Source organism: Mytilus galloprovincialis, chromosome 11 (assembly GCF_965363235.1).
Source record: "Mytilus galloprovincialis chromosome 11, xbMytGall1.hap1.1, whole genome shotgun sequence".
Taxonomy (NCBI): Eukaryota; Metazoa; Mollusca; class Bivalvia; order Mytilida; family Mytilidae; genus Mytilus; species Mytilus galloprovincialis.
In genome coordinates, this window is record NC_134848.1 from 30,321,539 (window position 1) to 30,336,014 (window position 14,476).

At 34.5% G+C, this 14,476-nt stretch overlaps 1 pseudogene; it reads left to right on the forward strand.

The window, feature by feature from the left end:
* Nucleotides 1–11,813: 11,813 nt before the first annotated feature.
* On the forward strand, nt 11,814–13,386 carry LOC143050715 (uncharacterized; annotated as a pseudogene).
* The last annotated feature ends 1,090 nt before the right edge of the window (nt 13,387–14,476 follow it).

A 14,476-nucleotide genomic window follows, 5' to 3' on the forward strand; every position in this document is an offset into this window, starting at 1 on the left:
AACTCACCCTAGTAAGTGGAAATGAGCAACAACCCTAGAAAGACTTCGGATTATACATTTATTACATGTAGACACTTTATAGATCTTTAGAACTGAAAGTCTTCATACTATTAACGACAACTTTATTTTGAACTTTATACCTGTGGGACGTACAACAAATACTGAAGGAAAAATAAACATACTTCAGGAAACTGCCATCTTTTATATTCGTCTCTGCATTTGTCGTCATCCAGTGATCAAACAATTTACACACTTTGTGCAATGCTGCAACTGATTATGTACTGTCAATTCCATCTCCTCAAAGCTAATCTAAAACAGCCAGAAGTCTAAAAAATGTTCAAAACTTGGTCAAAATCATCCAACCAATTGTTGGGGACAAACTTTCAGAACCAGGTAAGGTGTCTCTTTCGCTAATGAAATAACCTCAAGAAAAAAAAGAATTTGAAAAAAACTCTAAATAGAAACCAGGAACTCCATGGAAGTTGGCCTTTCGTCATCTGGAGAGTACGTATCTTCTTTTCTGTCATATGGGAAGTCGTTCAACCAGCATTCCAGGGATCATATGGCCACTAATTTTGAAAACAAAATGCATGCAAGAGAAAGAGTTTTTACTCCACTACAAAAAGAACAACTTGGGAAAATCCCTTGTATAGACCGATGATATGTTCGGCTGGGCCTCAAGGGTCGAATGATCGGGGTTCATTATGGTCAATATTTGGGACTGGTTATCCGGCATGGGGTAGGGGCCGGAAAACATTAATTTCTGTCGTATTACCTTGCAATACACCATAACCGCGGATGCAGGCAGGTTGGGTAGACACTGGCCGTTGTATTGAGCCATAATATACCTCTATGGCATGGCCGGGTGGTGCTGGGGGGAACATTATGGCCCTTCCAAAAATATAAGCCTATACGTTTTTTGTCCGTTAACCGTATTTATTTATTCAGACGGATCCCGAGACTTCTATCAAGGGTCTAAACACTTAGCTGCGTTTTTTTTGCGGTGATTTTGGTTCCTCGTACGGACCGATGGCAGGTTCGGCTGTGCTTCGAGGGTCGAAAGATCGGATTTATTCTTCCAGCGACGGCCATCTCTGCCTCGGCAAGGAACTGTCAAAAGCCTTACGGTAGAACACCTCTTTGCCCAGAAGTCTCTCCTTTGACGAGACCCTTCGAGCGTGATATAACAAGAGAGAACGTTGACAGGCTGCTTATAGTAAAGCATTCTGTGAACGGACTCCCTTCTCGAATTGTACTCGCCAAAGGTGGTACCTCTGCGCCGAAGTCGCTTCCAAATTCCCATGACGGTCCGTCGCAACCAACCGATTGACAATACGACGTGAAAGTATTGAGATTTCAAACCGACTTAACTCGAACGATTGCATGCTTCTGTCATTACCTCTCATCTGCAACAGAGTCACAGAGGGCTGATAATGATGTAGAAGCTGGCAATTCTTCAGGTTATCCATGAAGTGTGGAACCAGACTTACCATGAAAATAAGCAGATATCTTACCATGATGCTGATAAGGTGCAGTGAACGCAAACGTATGTGACGGATCGGCGACACATGTAGACAGGTGGCGGACGAAACTTTGGCCAAGAACTAGTAAGGTCTTCTGGTCGGGCGATTGACGTCTATGCTGGTTACGCAGCTGCGCTAATAACAAACCAAAGGTGTTCTGTGGGAGAAGCTGGTTCCTGTACCCAAAGGTGGTCATAAGCTGCTGACGGAATGGAACGCAGTTGTCAAATGTGGTCGAAGAGTTGGCGCACCATAGTCACTCTGTTGTTTTGCCAGTTTATAGTGGGGCGATGTGTCGGGCAAGATATTTGGCTCTCATTGCTGTCCGGGCTTGCATAATCTGGTCATTCAATTCCTTATGAACATTAATGATCCTGCTAGGGTACATGGGAAATAAGAAAACAATGCAGTTGTCTTACAAAGTCATTGAACCGGTTTGATAATTTGGAATCTTGAAAATTATACAAATTATAGTGCACACGAGTTGAGTTTCTAATCCAGAGTTTTAGGGGACGACCATTTCATATTCTAGGGGGGGGGGATATAATGGTTTGTTCTGTGGTAGTTTGAAAATAAATTATCTGACTTGCAATGTTTTGAAAACGTGAACTCGTCATCCCTAAGTAGTCTTTTCTCACAATACGATCTCGTACCGGTTTTTCCGTGATTGCTCAACTTTGAGTCATATTTCTAAAATCCGTCGATTCTGATTTTCTTAGTACTCTAGTGTCAAACTTGTTACGTTTTAGCGCGGAATGCGATTTATTTAAAAAAAGCGTGTAAAGAGGTCAATTTTGCTTTTGTCTCCTTCCTGGATATTAAAGGTATTAAATATGTTCGGCCGTCCTGTCCGATCACATATAGCAACGCTTTGCATGTATCCTTTTCTTTCGCTTCGCTCATAGCACCCAAGTATAGCTCCATGGTCTCACGACATCTCTTCCATCTTTCGGCCATGTTTCTGTCACTGGAAAAGTTCAATTCAGGAGGCTGCATTAAATGTGCATCCATGTTTTTAGTGTTGATGCTGTCGCCAAACAATAGTCTTTTTTTCACGAGCTGTTTACATCTGACACCATGTTATAATGACTGATAAATTAATCCATGTAAATTGTAATAAAATCTTTTCGGATCTGATTGTCTGCAATCCTACAAAATCAATGAACAACATCTTCAAACAATGTAGACACTTTTCTGCTGTTTCATTTACAACACGTAAATAATTAGTAGAATAATCAAAAGATTTGAATAAATGTTTCCAATTATCAAAGAAATTTGTATCATTCATAAGGACACTGTAACAATGTCTCAAAAAATCAGAACCATACTAATGAAATAGTTTCTCCTGCTGAGCTGAAAGTCTCTTTTCCTCAACTTCTGTTTCTTTGTGTCTCTAAAAGTGTTTCTTTGTACTTAAGAGTCATGCATAAATTCTGTTTAACTCATTGTAAAAGAGTCCAACAGCAGTCAAAGTTTCTGGAACAAAGTTTATAGGATCTTCACCTGGGGACAAGTGACGACTCAATCGCTTTATTAAGTTAATTAAGAGATGTTCTGGTAGGTCACCTTTAGAAAAAATGTAAATGCACTTTTGACTCTAGTTCAGTTTATTTTTCACTTTACGACGGAAATAAAATGACTATTTAAAGGATCGGTGCTCAAAAATAGGGTAGGTCAGGTAACCGTAAACAGACATATATTTTTTTGGCCTAATTAGGAAAGACTAAAAGAAGCAATAATCTGAGGCTTGTTAATATGTAGTTTGCTCATCACAACTGCCTACTTTGACATATTATTTTTTTATATATATATACATGTATATATACATGTATAATAATTATTATCAGTATTAAAATTGAATAGTTACTGCATGCATTTTCCCTCTAAAAAATAGAGTACATGTATGACATCAATTATCTGAACTGTGTCCCTGTTCAGTGTTGGTTGGAATTAAATCCATTACTCAAAGCTAAATCCCCAGTAAACAGAATCGAACTATAACATGTATAATGGTATTTGTAAAATTTTATTTGTGAAACCACATGACCAAGAGGCAGAAAAAAGCCCCACTTGTAATAAAGCTGTGTATTCTGTTACAACAGACAACTGTGTGCAAGCATGAAAGTATGCAAATCATCATTTTTTAAACTAAACAGCTGTTTAGAAACGGTCAAACCGATAGATGAGAGGGGAGGGTCTCATATTCTTATTGCTGTGAATGTAAGTCTACCTCGATCTACTGATGATACAAAAAATAACACATACATGTACAAGTGTTTTTCATGACACTTAGCTGATATTGTAACATAAGCTCCCTTATGCTCATGATTTTTATTTATTTTAGATTTACTTATGCTTATTCTAGTTGTCAGGATTTTATCTTTTTATATACCAAAACTTTTAATCTTTTAAAAAGTGCGGGTACAATTGCAAATGTATACTGTTTCTATTTCTATCTATACATCTTTAAAACAGCCAGATTTTTGGATAGAGAGTCAGGGACGGATCCAGCCATTTTAAAAAGGGGGGGGTTCCAACTGTATGTCCCCATTCAAATGCATTGATCGGCCAAAAAAACGGGGGGTTCCAACCCCTGGAACAGACACACCCCCCCCCCCCCCACCCCCCTTGGATTCGCCAATGAGAGTTGAGACACTCATACATTTTGTACCACATCTTCCTATACATCTATATCTAGACAGACTGACTATATTAAAGTCAGTCTGTCTGTCTGTTCCATGAATTTTTTCGTCCATCTTTCTCAGGAAAATAACAAGGATTTCTAAAATTTGCTTTCAGGGTTTATATGAATCAGCAATACCTTGTGATGCTTTTTCATATACATCATTCAACAACTTCCTGTGTACCTTAAAATTCTTAAAGTTTATGGGGGTATCATAAGCGATCAGTAGCTCACAGATTCACTTGTTTGTTTCAGATTATTTTATATATTTTTTGTTGGGGGAGGGAGCTGACTATTTTGAGCAGTGCTCTCAGCACTTCTATTTAATCATAAAAGTTACATTAAGACGAGCAAACATTAGCAACATGCGTATCATGGGTTTATTTAATTTGCATTATAAACAAACTTGTGTGGCAAAAGTCATTTCTTTATTTTAAAAAATATATGATTCATTATCATGATGATTATACACATGATACACAGATACATGTTACATGTATACACAGGTTCATACTATTTTTGTATATATAGCTCTGTAACAGTTTCTGTATTTCATTTGTTTGTACTTATACATCTTTGGATTTAAATGTTGGCTTTGATGAGTGTTCCTGAAACATGCCTGATGAAGGTAAATCCAGAAAAGCACTTTGGACGCATGAAATTATTAAACGTGTTGTTATCAATTTTTCATGCTCCTTATTTTAAAACTAAAGTATATTATTACAATCTTTTTCTTTTAGGTCGCCTGAGAATTACAGGACTGAGGTGTCGGTCTTTTTCGACCTTGAGAAGGCCTATGATACTGCATGGAAATATGTTATTTTAAAAGATCTATTTGATATGGGGTTGAAAGGCAATATGCCTAATTTTATTTCTAATTTTCTCTCCAACAGACAATTTAATGTTAAGAGTTAATTCCCCATGTCTGATCTGTATGATCAAGAGATGGGTGTCCCTCAGGGCAGTATTTTATCTGTTACATTATTTAGTCTTAAAATCAACAGCCTTGTTAAAGTTTTAAAAAGTAATATTGAAGGTTCATTGTACGTTGATGATTTTTTGATATGTTACAGAGGCAAAAATATGAATAACATAGAAAGACAATTACGATTATGTCTTGGAAGAATTGAAAAATGGGCCTCGGAAAATGGTTTTAAATTTTCCACGTCAAAAACGGTCGGGATGCATTTTTGTAACAAAAGGAAATTGCATCTTGATCCAGAACTCACTTTGTACGGCAACCCAATTAAAATGGTTGATGAAACCAAATTTCTTAAGTTAATTTTCGCTAAAAAGTTAACCTTTCTACCCCATATCAAAATGGTAAAATCGAGATGTTTAAAAGCATTAGATATTTTAAAAGTTGTCGGCAGTACTGACTGGGGTGCTGATCGCAACATTTATTTAATTTATATAGATCTCTAGTTAGATCTAAACTGGATTATGGCTCTGCAAGGAAGTCCTACATACAGATTCTCGATGCTGTGCATCACCAAGGCTTGCGTCTCTGTCTTGGCGCATTTAAACCCTCACCAGTTGAGAGTCTGTATGTAGAGGCTGATGAGCACTCACTCTCTGACAGACGTTTGAAGCTTGGACTTCAATATGTAGCAACTTTATCTGACCATATAGGAAAAAAGGTATTTAGTCGGATCTTAACACGTGCTTGTGAATTGGTTAAAACCGGTTTTGTTCAAAATATACGAAGAAATGTCGAAATGTTCAGGAATTAATTAAATCCGTATTTCGGTAGGATGGTGCAAGCATACGATTTTTATTGCGTCTTACACTCTGAGAAGCGAATAATCTTCAACTACTTTATTCAAATATTGTGTAAAAACGTTAATTTTGAGCTATGAAAGTCAAGTGGCTCGAGTATTTTTCTGAGGAAGTTTTAAAAAATTGCAAAGAATTTTTTTTACATTGGGTTAGCTTTCATTAGTCTTAACTATCTATAGATTAACAACTTTTGGTTATATTTATAATTTAGAATCATCATTGAAGGTGGGGGACGATTTCGCAGATAATTATTTATATTGATGTGCCATTTGTATGCAAGAGTGACATTTCGTTGTATTATGTGCCAATTCGAAAAAGTTATGCGAGTATTCTCTCCCCTTAACAGGTTCATTATCTTATAATTAAGTTTAGGTTTCTGATATAATTTTGAATAATTACAAAATGTATCAATTCAATATATTTCACTTTTTGTTATTGGTGTATCAAAAACATTGATGTGCGAATATAATTTCATAAATTTGAAACGTTTAAAATGATTACATACCAATATAAAGAACCGTTCATCATTTTTGAAAAAGACTATGAACCAAAATCGATTAATTTATCTTCCCTTGGTGACAGATTGATTGGGAAATGAACCAGCATAATATAATGGTAATCACAGAGAGGGACCAGCAAGCAATTTTTAATTGTAGCTTATTCAACGTTAAAACAATTTTTCACTCTAAACGAATGTTACTTTATACAAATATAAGGACTTCGTTAGCTAAATCTACAAATTTTATTAGATATTATGATTTTTTATTGCACTAGATTAATATGCTACAATATGCTGTCAAACTAAAAGCCTATTCAGATAATCCTGCCTACAGCTGTGTTTTTAATCCGATTTATGAAGATATTTTTGCAAAACATGAAAATAAAATTCCTCCGTTAGGTATACGTTTAAAACCACATTTAGCTTCTATTGATTTAAAATCTGTTGTTCAATTTAAAACTTGCAAATGTCCTCCATGGGAACTTCACTAACCAAAAATGATATTTGATCTCCGTGAACACAATAAAAATAAAACAAATCCTCTTTTAATTCAGCAACACTACGCTGAAATTAAAGCCGATTATCTAGATTTTTCAACTGTCTATACTGATGGATCAAAAGATGGTGACAGAGTTGCATCTGCTGCTGTCTTCAGGGACAGAGCTGCAACCCTCCGTTTGCCATCTGATGCATCCATCTTTACTGCTGAAGCAGAAGCAATAATTTTGGCTTTGAAATTTATTGCTTCTTCAGATAAATCCAAATTTATTATATGTTCTGATTCGATTTCATGCTTACAAGCTATACGAAATACTAAAATTAAAAACCCAACAATCCTCAAAATTTTATATGTAATGAGGAATTTAAAAATTCTTCTAAAAGAAATAATATTTCTATCGGTTCCGAGTCATGTTGGAATCCATGGAAATACAGCTGTAGACCTTGAGGCAAAGAATGCCCTGGGTGACCCTCTATCTAACTGTGATATACCATATACTGATTTTAAATCTAATATTAGAGAATATGTTTTCAATATATTGAAAAATAAATGGAGTAAAAAAGATGATAATAAATTGCATAAAATTAAACCTAATTTAGGCAAACCTTTTAATAATATTATGTGCAGAAAAGATCAGTGTGTTATTACTAGATGTCGTATTGGTCATACTAGAATAACGCACGAGTATCTTTTAAAAAATGAAGATGAACCACAATGTTTTCCTTTCAACTGCAAGTATACTATTAAACATGTTTTAATTAATTGTATTGACTTTGCTGATATTCGTAAGAAGCATTTCAATGTCAATAATATGTATGATTTATTCAATTATGTTCCATTTACAAATATTGTTGCATTTTTAAAAGAAATTGGAACTTATTATAGAATATAAAAATGTTATTATATTTAAATCGTTTTTAATTTTTATCACGTTATTTAATGTTGATTTTTATTTGTATATAATCAATTTGCTTTAGTCAAGAATTTTAGTATGTTGAAGGACTTTTTGTCTTATTTTAAAAATATGCTTTAAATTGTAAAAATATTCGAATAAGCTCACGCCGCGATATAGCCTTTTTGTGCTAATGCGGCGTAAAGCAACCAACAATCAATCAATGTGTTACTTTCACAAATCTGTAGTAATTTTGTAGACTCGTTTGGAGAAAAAAGATCTGACATGAATGATTCGTCACTATTATTATGATCAGCATGCTTTGCTTCCATTTGAATTGGTGAACACGGGACGGCTGTATTACACTCTTCATATATATTTTGTTTATTGGATTCAGCGGTTGGTGGTGATGTAATGGCTATTATCCATAAATATAATAACTTGTTTGTAAAGCTGCTCGAGTTGTTGCAAAAGTAACCGAAACATGTGTTGCTATTACAGGTTCCAAACTTGTTTCAGTAGTACTTATCATTGTTAACATTACCATTGGTGTCACGAGTAACCGTCACTAACGATATAGCTGTAAAGGATTAGGAGGGCGTCTAAAATTTGATCCTGTGCCAGACGTAAATATAATATATATATATATGTCGTGTACATGTTATTATTTCGTACAGGCTATTACTGAAATCTGAACCGAAGTCATATACTCCCACCCTCAACACTGCCCGTTGTATGACGTTTGATATAGATTGATTCTGATGGTATGTCATGCAATAATAATTTAAACATAAAACGCACTGTGATTTTGTAATAGCATAACGTTGAATTTGTTCTTGTTAATTTATGGGCTTAACAGCACTGTTCCCGTTTAGAATGTGTCAATAAAATCCTACTATAATCACAAATCTGCTTGAATATTCTCAGATTGGTCACTCACCATGGTATTCATAATGAGTCGTTGAGTGTTCAAGTCTACACAAATGAAAACACAATGCACATGTAAATTTGAATGTAGGACAGAAAGTCACAGGACAAAAAGTCACAATTCATTTTTTTCTGATTATTTTCTTTGAATAAAAACCGCTTACTTCTACAAAAATATTTTTGTATTTTTCTGGAACTATTGTATAAAAACTAACTTTGTAAATAATATTTATCAAAAAAATTTCAAAAGATGATCAAATAATTGTTAAAAAAAACAAAATGTCAAAGTGGGTTGTCACTTAAATGGCTTCATAGTGCCAAGAAATATATCTTTTGCATGATTAAAATCAAATAAACCTTGATTTTTCAGGTATAATGACACATTTCCTAAACGTTAGTATGAATGTATGTATTTAAAAGTAAATATTTCAAGATATTTTTCTTATATATTCAAACAATTGTCAACAAATTATTTGTGACTTTTTGTCCTACCAAATTTGTGACTTTATGTCCTGTGACTTTCTGTAAATTTGACATACAAATTCATGTCAAGTACACATTATTTTGTTGATATTTTCCTCTGTTTAACTTTCCAAAGGTCACCACACATTTGTCAAAATCAAAAGCTTCCCCCTTTGGTCCTTCAATTGATATATGCATTAAACAGTTCAGCACTTTTTGGCATAGTATGTTTCTCAAGGGTGTTTTCACTCTGTTCAAACATGAAAAACATCTTTCACAATCGGCTGTTGAAACTGGCAAAACAAGACTAATTGCTGCATACTTAGACAGACAAGGATACAAAGTTCCAAGACTGGCAACTTTGTTCATTGTCTTCCTAAATGTCATGTCTTTACATTCTTTCACTAACAGTGTTCTCAGTGTTTTCCATTCTTCCAGAACTTCTATTTCACTTCCAACTGACTTGAAATGTTTGGCTAGAGTCTGAAAAAAAATAGTGTAGTGCAGGGATCATATGTCTAAAACTACATTTGAATAATCATACTGTATGTGTATGGTCCAGCTTGATAAATAAAAATGTTTTACTATTTGTTTATAGTTTTTCCTTATCCTCAAACAATAAGTAGTAAGATTTATTTGTATTTTATATATATATTTCATAACTAGTTATATATTGAGTACTTCAAAGTACATACCTTCAATTTTATGTGTTGAACCCATTCATTCAATGAAGGGTCATCTGCATTTCAGAGGTCTGGATCCATGACAGATACTGCATCCAGTACTTGGTTGTCTGGAAATCTGTCATGGAGGTTCTGGATCACATTTTTTAGGTAGAGCTGGTATATATCCCTTTTGAAGTTATCAATGTCAGACTGCCTCAGTCTTACACCAACACCATACTCTGACAGGCTACCCAGACAAGTTGGCAATTGTCCAGGTTGATCAATCAGTTTTGTGATGGTTATTTGTGTTGCGGACACAAGAGTTTCAATTAAGGTGAAGTCAATATCTGTTTTCTGCAAAGATAGATATTAAAATATGGAATTCCACAGCAACCATTAAAATGAACTTAATATATTAATTAATATAAGCATATGCAATTGTTATACATGGCAAAATAAAGAAGAATCTCTCCTGCATACATTTTAACTTTGTCCTTAGACAGTTTTTTTTTATTTGGTCTTTCATTGTTTAGGTAATTGTTTATTAAATCATTATTTAACCCCAAGGGTGACTGGGGTATAGAAATATGGTCACTTGGTCTTCTCCCGACCGGCAGTAAAACGCTTGCTGAAGTGGGGCCTCCGTTTGGCTGTGCGGGATGTATCAAGTTCGCAGTCACGTCCGTCAGAAGGGGACGTTAAATCCGATGCCTCGTGTAAAGAGAGTGCCACGCTCCTGTAAAGCTGTCCCTATCCAATATACCCTCATTTTCCAGTGGCAGTCCAAATTTCCCCGACCATCATCCTAGATGGCCTCTCTTACAACAACCTACCTATTGTATTTATTGTGAACTTGTTCTCGTCCTGAATATGCATGAAATATTTGCCACTGGCCGTTAAGCAACCCCACAATCAATCAATCAATTAAATCATTATTTTGGCCTTGAGCATCATCACATCTTAGTTAGTTCATGTAGTTATGCATCCAAATTTGTAATTTTATCTACATTTTCAGAGTTTACAGTATTGTGTGAAAGAAGTCATCTTATTTGTGTTTCATAAAATTTTGCAATTCAAATTTTTGCGATCAGTATTTTGTTTTTTCAAAAAAAGAAGAAGATAAAAATGCACTCACAATAATTTATTTATGTGACGTATAAAATTTTCTGACGTCAGACACTCAATAAATGTGTTCGTAGATAGTAGATGTTTTTGTGTTCTGTTAAATTGTTCCTTTTAAAATTGCTATTCAGCATGGCACTTGTCATTCGGGTTTCGAATTACAGTTAGCTCTGGCGTATGCTACTGATATAACGAAATGGGGATCGTCACCCATGACAGTGTATCACAGATTTTTATTTTAAGGAAAAACGTTCTTACTTTAATATATATATAAAATTAAAGACCTAGCTAAGAATAAACAATCCTGCCTTTGTGAACATGTAATTTTTTTTTTATAAGTTTTGATTTTTCTTCATAAAATATAATCTGTAGAGCGGATTCGTCTAATGAATTTGATTCACGTAGGCTGTCAATTACTTATGACAAAATATAATTTTTATAATTAAAATACAAAATTTGTTTTCTCATGAGAATTTCTATGAAAGATTACAACATCGTTTTACACGCAATACACCAGATGGAACCTATGAAGATATTTATGATGGGAAAATCTATAAATCTTTAAACAGAGAGAATGGTCTTTTGAGCAATCCTGATAACATTTCTTTTACTTTTAACACTGACGGAGCAGCAGTATTTAAGAGCAGTAAAGTTTCAGTGTGGCCTATTTTCTTGGTAATAAATGAACTGCCGTTTAAACTACGAATGAAAAGAGAGAATATGATACTGGCGAGCTTATGGTTTGGAAGTCAGAAACCAGCAATGGGCACTTTTCTCAAACCATTTCAACATTCAATAAAAAATTTGTATAATGGCATAGAATGCGTCTCTCCAAAAAAGAGGAGCATTTCTATCAAAAGGTATATTGTTATGTGGTACAGCAGATCTTCCAGCAAGAAGTATATTATGCAACCATATACAATATAATGGTGCATATTCCTGTTGGAAATGTGAACAAGGCGCTTCTGCAGCAGTTGGAAAAGGTCAGACGCGAGTATTTCCATTTGATGAGGCAAATCCAAAAGGCCCAGAAAGAACAGTTCACAATGTTATTGAAAACGCTCATCAAGCATTGAATGGTACAAATGGAGCCAGTTCTGTAGTAAAAGGTCCATCATGGTTGACTTTTTTCCCCAGAATTTGACATTGTCAATGGTATTGCCATTGACTATATGCATGGGGTACTTTTGGGAGTACAGAAACTTTTATTAGAATTATGGTTTGCTCAAAAACATTCTTCTAAACCTTTCAATTTCTTCCAAAAATTGTGTCAGGTTGATGAAAGACTTATTAGTATACGTCCAACTACTGAAATTACACGACTTCCCAGAACGATACAGAATGACCTTAAATACTGGAAGGCTTCCGAGTGTCGGTCTTTTCTGTTATATTATGGTGCTCCAGTTCTACATGTAATACTTGTTCAGGAAAGATGGTCTCATTATTTATTGTTGGTAAATGCAATGCATGTTCTTCTTAAATATGGATCAACAGATGCAGAAGTAAATGAAGCAGAAATGTATTTTTTGGAATTTTGTAAGAATTTTCCAAGACTTTACAATGGATGTTACATGCGCTTAAATATTCACCAATTGTTACATTCAGCTGATTGTGTTCGCAATTTAGGTCCTTTATATACTCACAGTTGTTTCTCTTTTGAAGACAAAAATGGTGCCTTAATTAGAATGATTCGTGGTACTCAGAATATCGATAGCCAAATAGTAACTGGAGTATCTTTTCTTCAAAAGTTGCCCGAGTTAAAACAGAACTGCATAGAGAGAGGATCAGTTTGTAAAACACTTTATAACTCAATGGAATGTCCATACATTTTAAAGCGAATGAAAAAAATTGAAAACATTGGCTATATTTTAGGTGGCATAAAAGAAATAACTCTATCTGCTTCAGAAAATGTGGCATTGCATGATTTTTTTGGATATGAGCTTATACAAATGAAGTTTCAATGCTTTAAACGTTTGGAACTGAAGGACTGTATTGTATATGGAAAGTCATATACTCGTATGGTAAAGAGGAACAACTCAGTAATTGAATACAAATGTAGGGGATTAATTATTTATGGACAAGTCAAGTTTTTCATAAATCTTGTAGAGAATGATCAACAGTACTATTTGGCTTTTATTGAAAAACTAAGATGTGGAAATTATGCACCAAAGTCCAATATTCTAAGAGACACAAAAACAGCATTTTTGGAAGTAATACCAATTGAAAACATAACTACTTATTGTATGCTAGTTACATATGATGGTGCCCAGTATTCATATATTTGCAAATTCCCAAACAAAATGGAATCTGATTAACATTTCTAAATATTTCAAAATATTTCATTAATGTTTATATACATGTACATATGTAACTTTTTCTACAGAAATGACCGTAACATATAACATATAACATATTATAGTCTGCTATAGATAGCACATCACCTATAAATAAAACTTTAAAGATAATATTATAAAATACCAGGATTAACTAGATATCATTGAGATGGGAGCCATCTCTGTGGGCCCCGCTGTGAATAATGTGCATTAAATTTTTTTATCTTTACCATAGGACATGGGTTTGTCAACTGAAATCAAAAGTTTTTTACCTTGACCTTTGACCTAGGAAGTTGTAAATATATTATGACACACCCTTTGGTGTTGGTTTATAAACATGTCAATGATAACGGTTCTCAAGATATAGAGCGGACACGATCTTTACCATAGGACATACCCTCTGATATTGGTGTATATACATTTTAAGTATAAACTTTAAAATGATAACGGTTCTCAAGATATAGAGCGGACACAATCTTTACCATAGGACATGGGGTTGTCAACTGAAACCTTAGTTTTTGACCTTGAACTTTGCCCTAGGCAGTCGTTCATCAATTATGACACACCCTCTGGTGTTGGTTCATATACATGTCAAGTATAAACTTTGAAATCATAACGGTTCTCAAGATATAAAGCGGACACGATCTTCACAGGACACAGGGTCTCAACTGAAACCAAAGTCTTTTTTACCTTGACCTTTGACCTAGGAAGTTGTACATACATCATGACACGCCCTCTGGTGGTGGTTAATAAACATGTAAAGTATAAAGTATGAAATCATAATGGTTCTCTAGATATGGAGCGGACACAAAGTGTTACGGACGGACGGACGGACAGACTGATCACTATAGGGCGACCCGCCTTTGGCGGGGCCCTAATTATTATCACCATCCCTAATGGAAGCTAACTTTTGTATGTAGTTAAAACCTAATTATGTTCTAAATACATACTATAGGCGAATAAACACCTATCATTACATAAAACGAACTAATTCAACTATGAATATATTTCAGTAATTACATCTTATTACATGTAATACGCTCATTTGTTTTCTCTGAGTTGGGAAAGATATCGAAATCTTCTATAGATAAA